This window comes from Mus caroli, unplaced genomic scaffold (assembly GCF_978045245.1).
Source record: "Mus caroli unplaced genomic scaffold, Mus_caroli_1 scaffold_1, whole genome shotgun sequence".
NCBI lineage: Eukaryota > Metazoa > Chordata > Mammalia > Rodentia > Muridae > Mus > Mus caroli.
This window is the reverse complement of record NW_028227256.1, coordinates 46,932,933-46,953,960: the sequence shown is the minus strand read 5'-3', so window position 1 is coordinate 46,953,960 and position 21,028 is coordinate 46,932,933. Positions and strand designations below refer to the sequence as shown.

At 38.8% G+C, this 21,028-nt stretch overlaps 1 pseudogene; it reads right to left on the bottom strand.

Moving 5' to 3' along the window:
* Positions 1-2,399: 2,399 nt before the first annotated feature.
* Positions 2,400-3,129, bottom strand: LOC110302638 (aly/REF export factor 2-like; annotated as a pseudogene).
* Positions 3,130-21,028: the final 17,899 nt, after the last annotated feature.

The window sequence follows — 21,028 nt, the reverse complement described above, 5'->3', positions numbered from 1 at the left end:
TATTATTATTATTATTATTATTATTCCAGATGACTTTACTAATTGTTCTAAGTCTGTGAAGAATTGATTTGAAATTCTGATGGGGATTGCATTGAATGTGTAGATTGCTTTGAGCATAATGACTATTTTTACTATATTAATCCTGTCAATCCATGAGCATGGGGGATCTTTCCATCTACTGATTTTTTTCTTTGATTTCTTTCTTCAGAGACTTGAAATTCTTAGCATACAGATCTTTCACTTGCTTAGTTAGAGTCCCACCAAGGTATTTTATATTATTTGTGACTATAGTGAAGGGTGTTGTTTCCCTAATTTCTTTCTCAGCCTGTTTATCCTATGTGAAGAGGAAGACCACTTATTTGCTTGAGTTAATTTTGAATCCAGATACTTTGCTGAAGTTGTTTATCAGTTTTAGTAGTTCTCTGGTGGAATTTTTGGCGTCATTTATGTATATTCTCATATCATCTGCAAATAGTGATAGTTTGATTCTTCCTTTCCAATTTGTTTCTCTTTCACCTCCTTTTCTTGTCTAATTTCTCTGGCTTGGACTTCAAGTACTATATATAATAAGACAGGAGAGTATGCATAATCTTGTCTAGTCTCTGATTTTAGTGAGATTTTTTTCAAGCTTCTCTGAATTTAGGTTGATATTGGTTACTGGTTTGCTGTATTTTACTGTTACTATGTTAAGGTATGTGCCTTGAATTCCTGATCTTTCCAAGACTTTTGTCATGTTGGATACTGTCAAATGTTTTTCTTATGATCTAATGAGATGATCATATATCTCTTTTCTTTGAGTTTGTTTATGTAGTGGATTATATTTTTCCCACATTTTTATTAGATATTTTCTTCATTTACATTTCAAATGCTATCCCAAAAGTCTCCTATACCCCCACCCCCGTCCTTCTCCCCTATCCACTCATTCCCACTTCTTGGCCCCGGTGTTCCCCTGTACTGGGGCATATAAAGTTTGCTAGACCAAGGGGCCTCTCTTCCCAATGATGGCCAACTAGGCCATCTTGTACTACATATGCAGCTAGAGACATGAACTCTGGGGTTACAGATTAGTTCATATTGTTGTTCCACCTATAGGATTGCATAGCCCTTCAGCTCTTCCGTACTTTCTCTAGCTCCTATATTGGATTGATGTATTCATCCTTCTTGGTATATTTTTACTTTGATGAGTATGAAGTGTCTTTCCTGATACTTTTGATGACTTTTTACTAAAGGTCAATTTTATCAGATATTCGAATGGCTACTCTAGCTTCGTTCTTGGAATCATTTGCTTGGAAAACTGTTTTCCAGCCCTTTACTCTGAGGTAGTGTATGTCTTTGACATGGACATTTGTTTCATATATGCAATAAAAAGCTGGGTCCTGTAGGTATCCAGTCTGTTAATCTCTGTCTCTGTATTGTGGAATTGAGTATATTGATGTTAAGAGATATTAAGGAATATGATTTTTACTTTCTGTTATTGTTGATGCTATTTGTAGGTTTGTGTGGTTATCTTCTTTTGGGTTTGTTGAAAGAAGATTACTTTTTTGATTTTTCTAGGGTGTAGTTTCCCCCCTTGTGTTGGTATTTTTCATCTATTAACCGTTGCAGGGCTGGATTTGTGGAAAGATACTGTGTAAATTTGATTTTGTGATGGAATATCTTGGTTTCTTCATCTACAGTAATTGAGAGCTTTTCTGTGTGTAGTAGCCTGGGCTGGCATTTATGTTCTATTAGGGTCTGTATGAGATCTTCCTAGGACCTTCTAGCTTTCAAAGTCTCTAGTGAAAAGTCTGGTGTAATTTTGATAGGTCTTCCTTCTTATGTTAATTAACCTTTTCCCCTGACTGCTTCTTTTTGGTTTGCTTTGTACATTTAGTGTTTTGATTATTATGTGAGGGGAGGAATTTCTTTTCTGGTTCAAACTATTTGGAGTTCCGTAGGCTTCTTGTATGTTCATGGCAGATCTTTCATTAGGTTAGGGAAATTTTCTTCTATAGACCCAGAAGACCCAAACTATGTGAGAGTTACACTTTTACCACAAAAATCATCATCAAGATGTCTTATTACTTCATGACTCTATAATACTTGTTTATTTCTACACACATTTTTATTATGGCAAAGGTGAAAATGCCACATTCACAAAAGCAACAACTACAATTTAACCCACAAAAGAACTCGGTACAAAACAGGTTTATTTCAGAAGAGAGAGAGAGAGAGAGAGAGAGAGAGAGAGAGAGAGAGAGAGAGAGAGAGAGCTTTACATGGTTTTTAAAACAGGAGAAAAAGCATAAGAAGCAAAGGAGGAATCCACCATTGCCTACAAAGTCCAGTAGCCAACCCTTGATCTAGGTGTCACAGACCAGGCCTCTGGGTCCCATTCTTGTGCAGATATGCTCAGTTGTTTAGCTGGTGTCCATCCTTTCCCAATAAGCATCCAGCCGGGTGTCCAACTCCTCTGCAGTTAGCAGCAGCAGCTGCTGCTGCTGCTGCTACTGCTGCTTTGAGTTCCTGTTGGTGCCTCTCCCTTATTCCTGGCTGCCTTCAAGTGTCCCTCTCCTGTTGCCTCCACCACAAAAACCTCCAGAGACAGGGTTTCTTGTCATGCCGCCCCTTTTTCTGCTTTGCGCAGGTCTTCTTTGTGTATCAATCTGTGAGGTGACAAGCTGGATATTCATAGGGCAGCCATCCAAAGAGGCACCATTGTACTGTCTCATAGCCTTCAGGGCATCTGCTTTCCTTTCAAAGTGCAGATGTGCTATCCCAAAACTTTTTCCAGAATGATCATAGCGCACAGCAGATTTTTTTCAACGTTCCAAATTCAGCAAAGAGTTGCTGAATATCAGCATCTGACATTCTGAAGTGCAGGTTTGACAGGAGCAGCTTCCCACCAGTATCCATGCGGTTTCCACCCCTGAAGTTGCCAAAGAATAGGTCATGCTGCCACTTGTCTGGAAATTGTTTTGGTCTGCAGTATGGTGCTAGCCTGTTCCTGCCATCATGGGTGATGGCAGGCCTTTACCTCTTAGGCCCAGGGCCTTGATTCACCCAGGAATAAGGTCTGCATTGACATCCTTGGTGGCTCTTGTTCAGCTTAATGATGTCTTCCAAAGACATGTCCATTTTGTCAGCCATGGTGGGCGTGGATTTGGGCCTTGGATCCAGCTAACCTAATTTAAAAACAAAATTTTAATTTATGTTGAAAGTACATCTGCTGTTTCAGCATATTGAATCATTAAACAATAGGGAAGAATTCCTGAGAACTTGATTAGAAAAAACAAGAAATTTGAACTTGATCAATATATACCCACAAAGGTTTGAATTTAACCTGTATAAGTAACTGTAACTTCTAACCGTTTTGCAAATGATAGAGCTAGTTAAATGCCATTCTGGTCTACTCAGAATGATTCCTACCCAAACACAGTTCCTTAATATCACAGTTTAAAAAAAATGCAAATATTGGAAGAAGCAAACCCAGTGAGCTGAGCCCAATCTCTGGGTGCCAGAGTCAGAGGAGAAAATTCACCCATGCAAGTCTTTTGACCTCTACCTGCCTGCTGGACAAACACAATACCAAACACAACAGTAAGAATTTAAATAGAAAACAAATTATACCCAGTTTGTCCAGGTCTACAGAGGGGGATATTGTCACAAACAAAATACAGTAAAATAAAAACAAGTGCTTTTAATCCCAACCCTCAAGAAGCAGAGGCAGGAGGATCTTTCCAACGTCCTTGATAGCCTGGTACACACAGCCAGCTCTAGACTGTCCAGGGCTGTCTAGTAATTCCTGGATTTCAGAAATTAATGACCTTATCTGTATATTTTACCAGAAGAAGATAAAACATGTTAACAAACATAATTAGAATGAAAACCAACACCCAGTTTCAAAAACTGGATTATTACTAAATTGATTAATAAAATCAAATGTATTTAGACTTGAGTGTTATGTTTAAGTCTAGGCAAAGAAATATTACATATCTCTGAAGATATGGGACTCTCTTAGGACACTTTTGGCTCCTAGAGACTCCCTAGTTGGTGTGGTTCACTCACCTCTCTGTCAAGCCTTCTCTCTCAGGGCAGACTGCAGAGCAGAACCCTTTGCTTTCTTTGTAGCTTGCCTCAGCTCTCTCAAGTGTGCTATCCAAGCCTCTCCAAACTCGTTTTATACTCCCTAGATAAGCCTCCTATCTCTAATAATTGAATCATTTTTCACACCACATATACTTACAATCCTTAAAGAAACATAATACTGAAGAAAGCAATGTTTACAACTGTAACAGAAGCCAGAAGAAAAGACTGTGGCTAATTCAGTGTAATACCCTATCCCGAGCTACGGTTCTCGCCGGCAAGAACACACTCGGGACAACTGGAATCTTCTGTGGCAAAAGCTTTATTGCTTCTCCAAGAGGGAAGACCCCAACCCCAGAAAATGGAGTCGCTTATATAGCCCTCAGCCATGGCGTTTCAGCACCTGATATGGCATGTCAGATCCTGATTTGTTGCTCGCCCATCACCCCACTACTATGCCCCGAGATAGGCAGTGACTAGGAGTGTGTTCACTCTCACACCTGTGTACAAGGCTTGTTCACTAGTTAGGCACAGCGGAGGCCAGTGCCATCTTATAATGGCGATTGCTCACGGCTAGCGATTACTCGCGGCACGGCTCTCCACAATACCCAATAATCAGACTAAAAGTTTTATTTTAAAATGACTTCACTGTATCCCTCTTAACATGATTAAATCAGTTGGATTTGTTTTTTGTTTGTTTGTTTGCTTGTTTGTTTTGTTTTGTTTTTATTTGTTTTGTTTTTGAGATATCTGTCCTTGAAATCTCTGTAGAGCTGAGATGGCCTCCAATTGAGAGATCTGCCTACCTCTGCCTCCCAACTGCTTAAATGAACGGTGTTGGCACCTAATGACTCAGTAAACCATTTCTAAACTTCTCTCAGTAGGTCATAAAAACAAAAATAAAGAAAACAAAAATTGAACAAAAATCAAAGCCAATAAATGGTCACAATTTATAGAATCCTATGACTGTAACAGACAGGGTTACTAAGACTATCCTTTTAAGGGGAGTCACACAGACAGACAAGTCGTTTCTTGATGAGAATCTAATCCAGGACTGCACATGTGCCAAGCAAGTGTTCTGCCACTGAGACACACTTGGAGTCCTCTGAGAAGAATGTTAAGAAGGAGAAAAAATGTATGGATAGTATATCGAAAGCAGGAAGGCATTGAGGTACAGGGACTTGGTGTTTAAGACATTAGGCTCAGCCATCAACTTCTTTAGAATGAATCTCTGGGCCCCATTCTGATTCATCTCAACCTCTTTTATGGTGGAGATGATAGAGAACATTTTGTTTTATTTTGTTTTGTTTCCCTTTAAGACCTTGTCACATTATGAAGCCTGGAACTTGATACATAGCCCAGGCTGGCCTCCCTAAGAATCATAGTTGTGTTTGCCTCCCCTACTGAGTCCTCAGATAAAACCCTTGGGCCACTCTGCCTAGCCTAGAGAAATATTTTTGAAAGAAGTATCTTTCTTCTAAATCTTCAAAATGAAAACCATCATCACTATATTAATCAGGGTTTCTAGAGAAGCAGAACTTACAGAATAAATCTCTACATATAGAAACGGGATTTATTTGAATGACTTACAAGTTGTGGTCTGGCTATTCCAATGGTTTTCTATGGATGGAAAATTTGTGAATCCACAATCCACTCAGTCCATAAGGCTGGAGGTCTCAACTGGTCTTCTGTAGAGATGTTGGGATTCCAGGGTAAGAATGGACTTGGTAGCAAGGTAAGAGCAATTAGGAAATGAGCAAACACTTCCTCTTGCATGTCTTTATGTAGGCTTCCAGAAGAAGGTGTGGCCCAGATTAGAGGTGGATCCCCCTTAGGCAATATTCAGATTAAAGGTTTGTGTCTGCCTGCCTGCCTGCCTGCCTGCCTGCCTGCCTGCCTGCCTGCCTGCCTGCTTCAAGATTTAATTAGAGGTGGATCTTCCCATGTCACATTAATCAAATATCCCAAACAGGTGTGCCCTCTCTTTTTAGCTCTTCATTAATTCCAGATGTAATCACATTGACAACCAAGAATAGCTATCATGGTCACTTTATTCCCATAGACATCTGCTTGTTTTCAGAGATGGGGTGAGGGTTTTGTCTGGTCCCAAACTTCTGGGCTAAGAGATTATTAGATTGTCTTAGCCCCCTGAATGTTGTTTATGTGCTCTGTGTTTGAGATGGTCTTTACTGTGTAACCCAGCTGGCCTGCAACTCCTGGTTAGATGAAGTGTACCTGAACCTTTCAGATATTCCCAAGCCTCTGAGAGAGTGGAATTAAAGGTCCGTGTCACCATGTCCACTGTGCAGTCCTCAGAGCAGCTGAGGATATGGGCACATAGCAGTATTTTGACCATGCCAATATTTTTTATCCTTTTTAACATTTTATAATTGAGATCTCTCTCTTTCTCTCTGTCTGTCTGTCTGTCTCTCTGTCTCTCTGTCTCTCTCTGTCTCTCTCTCTCTGTCTCTCTTTTTCCTCCTTACTTCCTTTCCTTTCTTTTTTCATCCTTTCCCTTCTCTCTCTCTCTCTCTCTCTCTCTCTCTCTCTTTCTTTCTTTCTTTCTTTCTGTCTCTCTCTTTCTTCCTTCCTTCATTTCTTCCTTCATTTCTTCCTTCCTTCTTCCCTTCCTTCCTTTCTTCCTTCCTTTCTTTCTTACCCCCCCCCTTTTTTTAATACAGGGTATAAATATGTCATTCTCATTGGCCTCAAACTCACCAAAATCTGTCTGCCTCTTCCTCTTGACTACTAAGAATAAAGGTGGGCACAGGCCCTGTTCCATCTTCCACTTGATCTTGCAGGAGGGCACCAATGTCCCCAGAGGACTCTCCAAGCTGCAGGCACCCTAGCACACCCGGGACTTTGAGATCACTGGTGAGTGGCATGCAACATCATTTCCAAAAAATCCAGAGTGTCTTGTGCTAGCTGCAACAGGGTCAAAGGACAAAGGCAGGCCCTAGCACACTTAGAATCTTGGGACTACTGAGAACAGTCTACGCAGGAGAGCGTGTGGGTGGCAGAAGCAACAGAGCTTCTTGGACAGGGTCACTTCAGGCCTTCATTCTCTGCCAGGAGACAGAGCTGAGACCCAGACCGCTGGACACCTTCCCTGCCAGAGTAGAGTTGGCCTCCTGGGAGTGCTCTGACCCCAGGAATCAGGAGGTGGATCTGAGCTCCAGACTTCTGTGCACCTTCCCTGCAAGAGGAGAGCTTGCCTTCAGAGAGTGTTCTGACCACTGGGATGCAGTAGAGCATTAGTCTACCAGGAGTGCTAACAGAGGCTAAAGAATCATAGGAGGAACAAGCTCAAGCCAGAGACAGCTAGAACATCTAACATCAGAGATTACCAGATGACAAAAGGCAAACAAAAGAATCTTACTAATGGAAACCAAGACCACTGGGCATTATCAGAACCCAGTATGCCCAACACAGTGAGTCCTGGAAACCCCAACACACCCAAAAAGCAAGTTTCGGATCTAAAATTATAACTCATGATTCTAGTAGAGGATTTTAAGAAGGACATTAATAACTCACTTAAAGAAATAAAGGAGAACACTGCTAAACAGGTGGAAGCCCATAAAAAGGAAGCATAAAAAACCCTCAAGGAATTACAGGAAAACACTGCTAAACAGGTAGAAGACCTTAAAGAGGAAACACAAATATCCCTTAAAGAATTACAGGAAAACACAACCAAACGTGTGATGGAATTGAACAAAACCATCCAAGATCTGAAAATGGAGGTAGAAACAATGAAGAAAACCCAAAGCAAGACAACTCTGAAGATAGAAACCCTAGGAAAGAAATAAAAAACCATAGGTGTGAGCATTGGCCACAGAATACAAGAGATGGAAGAGAGAATCTCAGGTGCAGAAGATTCCATGGAGAACATGCACACAACAATCAAAGAAAATGCAAAATTCAAAAAGATCCTAACTCAAAACATCCAGGAAATCAAGGACACAATGAGAAGACCAAACCTATGGATAATAGGGGTAGATGAAATGAAGATTTTTCTAATTAAAGGGCCAGTAAGTATCTTCAACAAAATTATAGAAGAAAACTTTCCTAACGTAAAGAAAGAGATTCCCATGAACATACAAGAAGCCTACAGAACTCCAAATAGATGGGTCCAGAAAAGAAATTTCTCCTGAAACATAATAATCAAAACAACAAATGCACTAAATAAAGACAGAATATTAAGAGCAGTAAGGGAAAAAAGTCAAGTAACATATGAAGGCAGGCCTATTAGGATTACTCCAGACTTCTCACCAGAGACTATGAAAGCCAGAAGTTCCTGGACAGATGTTATACATACCCCAAGAGAACACAAATGGCAGCCCAGGCTGGCAAAACTCTCAATTACTATATACAGAGAAACCAAAGTATTCCATGACAAAACCCAATTCCCACAATATCTTTCCACAAACCCAGCCCATCAGAGGATAATAATGGGAAAATGCCAACACAAGGATAGAAACCATGCCCTAGAAAAAGCAAGAAAGTAATCCTTCAACAAACTAAAAGAAGACAGCCACAAGAACAGAATCCCAACTCTATCAACAAAAATAAAAGGAAGCAACAATTGCTTTTCCTTAATATCTCTTAATATCTATGGACTCAATTCCCAAATAAAAAGACATAGACTAACAGACTGGCTACATAAACAGAACCCAACTTTTTGCTGCTTATAGGAAACCCACATCAGGGAAAAAGACAGACACTATCTCAGGGTAAAAGGCCGGAAAACAATTTTTCAGGCAAATGATCTGAAGAAACAAGCTGGAGACCATTCTAATGTGGAATAAAATTGACCTCCAACCCAAAGTTATCAAAAAAGACAAGGGTTGGCACTTCAAACTCATCAAAGGTAAAATCTTCCAAGAATAACTCTCAATTCTGAATATCTATGCTTCAAATGCAAGGGGATCCTCATTACTGAAAGAGACTATAGTAAAACTCAAAGCACATATTGCACCTCACACAATAATAGTGGGAGACTTCAACATCCCACTCTGATCAATGGACAGATCCTGGAAACAAAAACTAAACAGAGACACACTGAACCTAACAGAAGTTATGAAAGAAATGGATTTAACAGATTTCTACAGAACATTTTATCCTAAAACTAAAGGATATACCTTCTTCTCAGCACCTCATGGTACCTTCTCCAAAATTGACCATATAATTGGTCACAAAACAGGCCTCAACAGATACAAAAATATTGAAATGATCCCATACATCCTATCACATCACCACAGACTAAGGCTGATCCTCAATAACAATATAAATAATAGAAAGCCAACATTCACATGGAAGCTAAGTAATACTCTACTCAATGATACCTTGGTCAAGGAAGAAATAAAGAAAGAGATTGAAGACATTTTAGAGTTTAATGAAAATGAAGCCACAACATACCCAAACTTATGGGACACAATGAAAGCATTCCTATGAGGAAAACTCATAGTTCTGAGTGCGTAGAGACAGCATAAACTAGCAGCTTGACAGCACACTTAAAAGCTCTAGAACAAAAGGAAGCAAATTCACCCAAAAGAAGTAGATGGCAGGAAATAATCAAATGCAGGGCTGAAATCAAACAAGTGGAAAGAAAAAGAATTATTCAAAGAATCAACCAAACAAGGAACTGGTTCTCCAAGCAAATCAACAATATAGATAAACCCTTAGCCAGGCACACTAGACTGCACAGGGACAAAATCCTAATTAACAAAATCAGAAATGAAAAGGGAGACATAACAACAGAACCTGAGGAAATCCAAAACACCATCAGATCCTACTACAAAAGGCTATACTCAACAAAAGAGGAAAAACTGGATGAAATGGACAAATTTCTAGACATATACGAGGTACCAAAGTTAAATCAAAATTAGATTAATGACCTAAACAGTCCTATATCCCCTAAAGAAATAGAAGCAGTCATTAATAGTCTCCAACCAAAAAAAGTCAAGGACCAGATGGGTTTAGTGCAGAATTCTATCAGACCTTCAAAGAAGACCTAATTGCAACTCTCTTCAAACTATTCCACAAAATAGAAGCAGAAGGTACGCTACCCAATTCATTCTATGAAGCCACAATTACTCTGTTACCTAAACCACATAAAGACCCAGCAAAGATAGAGAACTTCAGACCAATTTCCTTTATGAATATCGATGCAAAAATACTCAATAAAATTTTCACTAATAGAAAACATGCACGGATGGTTTAATATATGGAAATTCATCAGCATAATCCACTATATAAACAAGCTCAGAGACAAAAAAAAAAAAAAACCACATGATCATCTTGTTAGATACTGAGCAAGCATTTGAAAATAATCCAACACCCATTCATGATAAAAGTCTTAAAAAAAAAAAGTCTTGGAAAAATCAGGAATTCAAGGCCCATACCTAAACATAATAAAAGCAATATAGAGCAAACCTGTAGCCAACATTGAAGTAAATGGAGAGAAGCTGGAAACAATCCCACTTAAATCAGGGACTAGACAAGGTTGCTCACTTTCTCCCTACCTATTCAATATAGTACTCAAAGTCCTAGCCAGAGCTATTAGACAACAAAAGAAGGTCAAGGGGATACAAATAAGAAAGGAAGAATTCAAAATATCACTATTTGCTGATGATATGATAGTATATATAAGTGATCCTAAAAATTCCACCAGAGAACTCCTAAACCTGTTAAACAGCTTCAGTGAAATATCTGGCTCAGCTATTAAAAAGAATGAATTTATGAAATTCCTAGCCAAATGGATGGACCTGGAGGGCATCATCTTGAGTGAGGTAACACAATCACAAAGGAACTCACACAATATGTATTCACTGATAAGTGGATATTAGCCCAAAACTTAGGATACCCAAGATATAAGATACAATTTGCTAAACGCATGAAACTCAGGAAGAATGAAGACCATTCTTCATTCTTCACAGTGTGGACACTGTGCCCCTTCTTAGAATTGGGAACAAAACACCCATGGAAGGAGTTACAGAGACAAAGTTTGGAGCTGTGATGAAAGGATGGACCATCTAGAAACTGCCATATCCAGGGATCCATCCCATAATCAGCTTCCAAACGCTGACACCATTGCATACACTAGCAAGATTTTGCTGAAAGGACCCAGATATAGCTGTCTCTTGTGAGACTATGCCGGGGCCTAGCAAACACAGAAGTGGATGCTCACAGTCAGCTATTGGATGTATCACAGGGCTCCCAATGGAGGAACTAGAGAAAGTACACAAGAAGCTAAAGGGATCTGCAAATCTATAGGTGGAACAACATTATGAACTAACCAGTACCCCGGAGCTCTTGACTCTAGCTGCATATGTATCAAAAGATGGCTTAGTCAGCCATCACTGGGAAGAGAGGTCCATTGGACACACAAACTTTTTATGCCCCAGTAAAGGGGAAAGCCAGGGCCAAAAAAATGGGAATGGGTGGGTAGGGAAGTGGGGCGGAGGGTATGGGGGACTTTTGGGATAGCATTGGAAATGTAATTGAAGAAAATACGTAATAAAAAATATTAAAAATTTAAAAAAATAATTAATTAACTCAAACCAATCAATGGTCTTTCTTTACCTAAAGGATAAACAGGCTGAGAAAGAAATAAGGAAAACAGCACCCTTCACAATAGTCACAAATAATATAAAATACCTTGATGTAACTCTAACTAAGGAAGTGAAAGATATGTATGCTAAGAACTTCAAGTGTATGAAGAAAGAAATCAAAGAAGATCTCAGAAGTTGGAAGGATCGCCCATGCTCATGGATTGGCAGGTTCAATATAGTAAAAATGGCTATCTTGCCGAAAGCAGTCTACAGATTCAATGTAGTCCCCATCAAAATTCCAACTCAATTCTTCAACGAATTAGAAAGGGCAATTTGCAAATTTATCTGGAATAACAAAAAACCTAGGAGAGTAAAAACTCTTTTCTTTTTTTTTGATATTTCTTTTTTTTTAATTTTTAATATTTTATTACATATTTTCCTCAATTACATTTCCAATGCTACCCCAAAAGTCCCCCCCCAAGCTCCCCCCCACTCCCCTACCCACCCATTCCCATTCTTTTGGCCCTGGCATTCCCCTATATTGGGGCATATAAAGTTTGCAAGTCCAATGGGCCTCTCTTTCCAGTGATGGCCGACTAGGCCATCTTTCCATACATATGCAATTAGAGACAAGAGCTCCGGGGTACTGGTTAGTTCATCATGTTGTTCCAACTATAGGTTTGCAGATCCCTTTAGCTCTTGGGTACTATCTCTAGCTTCTCCATTGGGAGCCCTGTGATACATCCAATAGCTGACTGTGAGCATCCACTCCTGTGTTTGCTAGGCCCCGGCATAGTCTCACAAGAGACAGCTATATTTGGGTCCTTTCAGCAAAATCTTGCTAGTGTATGCAATGGTGTCAGCGTTTGGAAGCTGATTATGGGATGGATCCCTGGATACGGCAGTCTCTAGATGGTCCATCTTTTCATCACAGCTCTAAACTTTGTCTCTGTAACTCCTTCCATGGGTGTTTTGTTCCCAATTCTAAGAAGGGGCATATTGTCCACATTTTGGTCTTCATTCTTCTTGAGTTTCATGCGTTTAGCAAATTGTATCTTATATCTTGGGTATCCTAAGTTTTGGGCTAATATCCACTTATCAGTGAATACATATTGTGTGAGTTCCTTTGTGATTGTGTTACTTCACTCAAGACGATGCCCTCCAGGTCCATCCATTTGGCTAGGAATTTCATAAATTAATTCTTTTTAATAGCTGAGTAGTACTCCATTGTGTAAATGTACCATAATTTCTGTATCCATTCCTCTGTTGAGAGACATCTGGGTTCTTTCCAGCTTCTGGCTATTATAAATAGGGCTGCTATGAACATAGTGGAGCATGTGTCCTTCTTACCGGTTGGGACATCTTCTGGATATATGCCCAGGAGAGGTATTGCTGGATCCTCCGGTAGTACTATGTCCAATTTTCTGAGGAACCGCCAGACTGATTTCCAGAGTGGTTGTACAAGCTTGCAATCCCACCAACAATGGAGGAGTGTTCCTCTTTCTCCACATCCCCGCCAGCATCTGCTGTCACCTGAATTTTTGATCTTAGCCATTCTGACTGGTGTGAGGTGGAATCTCAGGGTTGTTTTGATTTGCATTTCCCTGATGATTAAGGATGTTGAACATTTTTTTCAGGTGCTTCTCTGCCATTCGGTATTCCTCAGGTGAGAATTCTTTGTTCAGTTCTGAGCCCCAATTTTTAATGGGTTTATTTGACTTTCTGGAGTCCACCTTCTTAGTTCTTTATATATATTGGATATTAGTCCGTTATCTGATTTAGGATAGGCAAAGATCCTTTCCCAATCTGTTGGTGGTTTTTTTGTCTTATTGATGGTGTCTTTTGCCTTGCAGAAGCTTTGCAGTTTCATGAGGTCCGACTTGTCAATTCTCAATCTTACAGCACAAGCCATTGCTGTTCTATTCAAGAATTTTTCCCCTGTGCCCATATCTTCAAGGCTTTTCCCCACTTTCTCCTCTATAAGTTTCAGTGTCTCTGGTTTTATGTGAAGTTCCTTGATCCACTTAGACTTGACCTTAGTACAAGGAGATAGGAATGGATCGATTCACATTCTTCTACATGATAGCAACCAGTTGTGCCAGCACCATTTGTTGAAAATGCTGTCTTTCTTCCACTGGATGGTTTTGGCTCCCTTGTCTAAGATCAAGTGACCGTAGGTGTGTGGGTTCAGATCTGGGTCTTCAATTCTATTCCATTGGTCTATTTGTCTGTCACTATACCAGTACCATGCAGTTTTTATCACAATTGCTCTGTAGTAAATCTTTAGGTCCGGCATGGTGATTCCACCAGAGGTTCTTTTATCCTTGAGAAGAGTTTTTGCTATCCTAGATTTTTTGTTATTCCAGATGAATTTGCAGATTGCACTTTCTAATTCGTTGAAGAATTGATTTGGAATTTTGATGGGGATTGCATTGAATCTGTAGATTGCTTTTGGCAAGATAGCCATTTTTACAATGTTGATCCTGCCAATCCATGAGCATGGGAGATCTTTCCATCTTCTGACATCTTCCAGAATTTCTTTCTTCAGAGACTTGAAGTTTTTATTATACATATCTTTCACTTCCTTTGTTAGAGTCACGCCAAGATTGTTTATATATTTTGTGACTATTGAGAAGGGTGTTGTTTCCCTAATTTCTTTGTCAGCCTGTTTATTCTTTGTGTAGAGAAAGGCCATTGATTTGTTTGAGTTAATTTTATCTCCAGCTACTTCACCGAAGCTGTTTATCAGGTTTAGGAATTCTCTGGTGGAATTTTTAGGGTCACTTATATATACTATCATATCATCTGCAAAAAGTGATATTTTGATTTCATCTTTTCCAATTTGTATCCCTTTGATCCCCTTTTGTTGTCGAATTGCTCTGGCTAGGACTTCAAATACAATGTTGAATAGGTATGGAGAAAGTGGACAGCCTTGTCTAGTCCCTGATTTTAGAGGGATCGCTTCAAGCTTCTCACCATTTACTTTGATGTTGGCTACTGGTTTGCTGTAGATTTCTTTTATCATGTTTAGGTACAGGCCTTGAATTCCTGATCTTTCCAAGACTTTTATCATGAATGGGTGTTGGATCTTGTCAAATGCTTTTTCCACATCTAACGAGATGACCATGTGGTTTTTGTCTTTGAGTTTGTTTATATACTGGATTACGTTGATGGATTTCCGTATATTGAACCATCCCTGCATCCCTGGGATGAAACCTACTTGGTCAGGATGGATGATTGTTTTGATGTGTTCTTGGATTCGGTTAGCAAGAACTTTATTGAGGATTTTTGCATCAATATTCATAAGGGATATTGGTCTGAAGTTTTCTATCTTTGTTGGGTCTTTTTGTGGTTTAGGTATCAGAGTAATTGTGGCTTCATAGAATGAGTTGGGTAGAGTACCTTCTGTTTCTATTTTGTGGAATAGTTTGTGAAGAACTGGGATTAGATCTTCTTTGAAGGTCTGATAGAACTCTGCACTAAACCCATCTGGTCCTGGGCTTTTTTTAGTTGGGAGACTATTAATGACTGCTTCTATTTCTTTGGGGGATATAGGGCTCTTTAGATCATTAACCTGATCTTGATTCAACTTTGTTACCTGGTATCTGTCTAGGAACTTCTCCATTTCATCCAGGTTCTCCAGTTTTGTTGAGTATAGCCTTTGGTAGAAGGATCTGATGGTGTTTTGGATGTCTTCAGGATCTGTTGTTATGTCTCCTTTTTCATTTCTGATTTTGTTAATTAGGATGCTTCCCTTGTGCCCTCTAGTGAGTCTGGCTAAGGGATTATCTATCTTGTTGATTTTCTCAAAGAACCAGCTCCTTGATTGGTTGATTCTTTGAATAGTTCTTGTTTCCACTTGATTGATTTCGCCCCTGAGTTTGATTATTTCCTGCTGTCTACTCCTCTTGGGTGAATTTGCTTCCTTTTGTTCTAGTGCTTTTAGGTGTGTTGTCAAGCTGCTAATGTGTGCTCTCTCTAGTTTCTTTTTGGAGGCAATCAGAGCTATGAGTTTTCCTCTTAGAAATGCTTTCATTGCGTCCCATAAGTTTGGGTATGTTGTGGCTTCATTTTTATTGAACTCTAAAAAGTCCTTAATTTCTTTCTTTATTCCTTCCTTGACCAAGGTATCATTGAGAAGAGTGTTGTTCAGTTTCTACGTGAAAGTTGGCTTTCTATTATTTATTTTGTTATTGAAGATCAGCCTTAGTCCATGGTGATCTGATAGGATGCATGGGACAATTTCAATGTTTTTGTATCTGTTGAGGCCTGTTTTTGATCAATTACGTGGTCAATTTTGGAGAAGGTACCATGAGGTGCTGAGAAGAAGGTATGTCCTTTTGTTTTAGGGTAAAATGTTGTGTCGATATCTGCCAGATCCATTTGATTCATAATTTCTGTTAGTTTCACTGTGTCCCTGTTTAGTTGCTCTTTCCATGATCTGTCCATTGGTGAAAGTGGTGTGTTGAAGTCTCCCACTATTATTGTATGAGGTGCAATGTGTGCTTTGAGATTTACTAAAGTTTCTTTAATGAATGTGGCTGCCTTTGTATTTGGAGCATAGATATTCAGGATTGATAGTTCCTCTTGGAGGATTTTACCTTTGATGAGTATGAAATGCCCCTCCCTGTCTTTTTTGATGACTTTGGGTTGGAAGTCAATCTTATCAGATATTAGAATGGCTACTCCAGCTTGTTTCTTCATACTATTTGCTTGGAAAATTGTTTTCCAGCCTTTCATTCTGAGGTAGTGTCTATCTTTTTCTCTGAGATAAGTTTCCTGTAAGCAGCAAAATGTTGGGTCTTGTTTGTGTAGCCAGTTTGTTTGTCTATGTCTTTTTATCGGGGAGTTGAGTCCATTGATATTAAGAGATATTAAGGAAAAGTAATTGTTGTTTCCTGTTATTTTTGTTGTTAAAGTTGGCATTCTGTTCTTGTGGCTGTCTTCTTTTAGGTTTGTTGAGGGATTATCTTCTTGTTGTTTCTAGGGCGTGGTTCCCGTCCTTGTATTGGTTTTTTTCTGTTATTATCCTTTGAAGGGCTGGATTCCTGGAGAGAAAATGTGTGAATTTGGTTTTGTCGTGGAATACTTTGGTTTCTCCATCTATGTTAATTGAGAGTTTGGCTGGGTATAGTAGCCTGGACTGGAATTTGTATTCTTTTAGTGTCTGTATAACATCTGTCCAGGATCTTCTGGCTTTCATAGTCTCTGGTGAAAAATCTGGTGTAATTCTGATAGGCTTGCCTTTATATGTTACTTGGCCGTTTTCTCTTACTGCTTTTAGTATTCTATCTTTATTTAGTGCATTTGTTGTTCTGATTATTATGTGTCGGGAGGTATTTCTTTTCTGGTCCAGCCTATTTGGAGTTCTGTAGGCTTCTTGTATGTTCATGGGCATCTCTTTCTTTAGATTTGGGAAGTTTTCTTCTATAATTTTGTTGAAGATGTTTGCTGGTCCTTTGAGTTGAAAATCTTCATTCTCATCCACTCCTATTATCCGTAGGTTTGGTCTTCTCATTGTGTCCTGTATTTCCTGGATGTTTTGAGTTAGGATCTTTTTGCATTTTCCATTTTCCTTGATTGTTGTGCCGATGTTCTCTATGGAATCTTCTGCACCTGAGAATCTCTCTTCCATCTCTTGTATTCTGTTGCTAATGCTCGCATCTATGGTTCCAGATTTCTTTCCTAGGGTTTCTATCTCCAGTGTTGCCTCATTTTGGGTTTTCTTTATTGTGTCTACTTCCCTTTTCAGGTCTAGTATGGTTTTGTTCATTTCCATCATCTGTTTGGATGTGTTTTCCTGTTTTTCTTTAAGGACTTGTAACTCTTTAGCCATGTTCTCCTGTAGTTCTTTACGTGAGTTATTAAAGTCCTTCTTGATGTCCTCTACCATCATCATGAGATATGCTTTTAAATCCAAGTCTAGCTTTTCAGGTGTGTTGGGGTGCCCTGGACTGGGCGAAGTGGGAGTGCTGGGTTCTGATAATGGTGAGTGGTCTTGGTTTCTGTTAGTAAGATTCTTACGTTTATCTCTCGCCATCTGGTAATCTCTGGAGTTGTTATAGTTGTCTCTGTTCAGAGGTTGTTCTTCTGGTGATTCTGAGTACTGTCTGTCAGCAGACCTGGGAGACAGGCTCTCTCCTCTGAGTTTCAGTGGTTAGAGCACTCTCTGCTGACAAGCTTTCCTCTTAAAGGGAAGGTATACAGATATCTGGTGTTTGGACCTCCTCCTGGCCTAAGAAGAAGGCCGAAAACAGGATCTTTCCCAGATGCTGCGTTGCTTTGGCAGGTCACAGAAGCTGTCAGCTTCTGTGGTGCACACTCTCACCTGTGCAGACTAAGTTCCTAAGTTTGATGGAGTCCTGGATCCAAGATGTGCTCCCTGCTACTGAGGCAGAGGGCTCCTGTGCAGGGCAGACCACTGTCTTCCAGCTGGGAGGGTGCCAGATGTCTGCGGCCCCAAAAGGGTGCTGCCTCAGCGGCTCTGTGGCTCCCGCCTGTCCCAGAATCTGTCTGCCTCTGTGGTCCTCACTCTCACCTGTGCAGACTAAGTTCAGAGGTGTCCCGGAGCCTAAAAACTCTTTTCAATGATAAAAGAACCTCTGGTGGAATCACCATGCCTGACTTAAAGCTGTACTATAGAGCAATTGTGACAAAAACTGCATGGTACTGGTATAGCAACAGACACATAGATCAAAGAATGCTTAAACTTAACTGAAGAAATTCTTTCTTTAGTCTACTACATTTTAATTGAGTTGTGTATGGGCCAAAAAGGAAAGTTTTTAAAAACTCAAGTCATCTGTCTATCAGGTGTCAATCATAAGTCTATCTGGTTATTTCTGTTACATATTTACTAGGAATTGTTTCTTTGAAGCATGCAGCTTTTCTTAAAACATTATAATATTTCTGCAATTAGGGTAAGGAGTATTACTATGAAAATGGCAAATGGACAATTTGTCTTTCATAATTTAGGATGTTCAGGTATAAACCCAGCAACAGACTGCATTTTCAGTTAGAATGCCTAAGGTGAGACTTGTACTCTTTTGTACTGTCCTTGAACTTGGACAAACTGATCTATGTAACTGTTTGAAAATGTGGAAAACAAAGAAATATATTCTGTACTATAATGAGAAAGGTAAAACAGACTTTGGCATTTATGAAAACAAAAAAAGCAAATAGTATTAAATGTGTTTATAAGAATATTGAAAATATGATCTAATTTTAAAACTAATCAACAAATATTGATTATTTTAATTTTTAAAAGGAGCTTTGTTCTTTATTATTATTATTTCCTTTACATTCAACTATTTTAAATCAATTATATCTTCATTGTTAATCAGCTGCTCATTGCCTTGATGTGTGGGGTATGTTATTGTGCCTTTAATTTCCATTTACCTCTGATAATGAATATATATTATTGTTACAAATGCTTGTTATATGTCTCTTTCCAGGATTTTTTTTTAAATTTTTAAATGTTAGCAGTGGCTTTCTGTTATGTGTTATTCTAGAGATGATACATTGTAGAATTTTGGTGTGTGAGTGACTTTTCCTCACAATACATGCACAGACTCCTCAAAAGAATAAAGCAATGATTTTATTAAAGTCCATCTTGGGTTCCAATTTAATGTCTGAGCTTAGAAACCAGAGTATGAGTGAGGTATGATTCACTGGAGCAGAGAGATGCAAAACAGCAACTGCATCACCTAGAAGATGACCCCAACACTCATGAAAGCTGCAATTCTGGAGTCTGCAAAACTTGCAGGCAGGTCTACAAGAAGACGGAATCTCTGAAGTGTTGTTGTTGAGGTTCCTCGCCAGCAGTCAGTCATTTACTTCCACTATGAAACTGGATTCTCACCTTCCACAATAGAGCTCAATTTTCCACTTTCCCATCATATATGTGATATTTGTTTAAACCTCCAGAGTCTTATCATCACTCACTTCTCAAGGAACGAATGTTTCAATGCACAGAAAATTCCATGCAAAGATATCCCAGTTAGATATATGTATTTAATTCAGGTGTCTTTAATATTTTGTATATTGATAGTAGATAATTAAAGCACCATTTGTTGAAAATAGTATTTAGTACTATTTTCCAAAAGGTTATTCTATATATATGAGTATATTTATGGGCAGTTTATGTTGTTCGGACATAAGTTTTGAAATTATCATCAAATTATCTTGTTATCTACATTTGTCCTGTACTTTCAGTGTTGGTTTAAAGCTTTGAGTTCTTTATTGGATATAGGATAATAGTGTTGGGTTGCTCAGCTGACATTCATAGTGAGATCTGACAACTATGCACTAGTTATGAAGGATTACCCACATTGGTTTAATATTTTAGAGATGTTAGTTACTGATAGCTTTGTAATATTGGATCAACGTATTTTGCAAAGTGAAAAATTTTAATAATTCTCAGGGGTTTATTGAATACTCAAAAAATGGTTTCACAGTGCTTATATTTACTAAAATATAGATAAGTTCTCACAGAAATATAATGTGAAATAATAATCATTTCTAATACTGGAGATTATATAATAAACCTTTCAATGTATCAGGTCATTCCAGCAAATGCTCACTAGAAGTATAAGGAGAAACAATAATTAATAATTTCTAATGTTGTATATTATATATAAAAAAATCAATCAGACTGCTCCAGGAAATAAGACTGTTGACATTTAGAGCATATTGAAATATATATTCTGTTGTATTGGTATTAAGAAGTTGACCAACTGAGACAGTCATGTGGTTGCCATGTCTCTATATCTATGGATGAGGATAACATCTGTCTTAATTGTAGTTTTGATGCTGTGAACAAACACCATGATCAAGGCAAATCTTATAAGTATAATACTTAATTGGGGCTGGCTTACAGGCTCAAAAGTTCAGTACAGTATCATCAGGTTGGGAACATGGCAAGGTAGACAGGGTGCAGGAGGAACTGAGAGTTCTTTATCCTTATCTTATCTGAAGGTTTCTGGGAAAAAAAATAGCTTTCAGGAAGCTAGAATGAGTGTCAAAAAGCCCACTCCCAAGTGGCACACCTACTCCTACAAGGCCAGACCTGCTAATAGTGCCACTCTCTGGGCAAAAAAAATATACAAACCATCACAATACCTTTGTGAAAAAGGCAGAAAAAAAATGTGTATAGCCTTCTATTGCTTCTGACATTCATTTTTAACTTCCATCAACCTTTGTCATCTTGGAAGTGCCAAACCTGCTGGAACATTAATTTTGAACTTCCTTGATATGGGTTCTATAACTATAAATACCTAGTGTTTATAAGTTCCCTACAATGTTCTACAATGAGTAATTAAAGAACTTATATTACTTCAAGAAGTAAAGAATATCTTAGTGGCAAATAAATTCGATGAAACTGAATTGAAACATACTTAGAAGGAAAGATTTGAAAG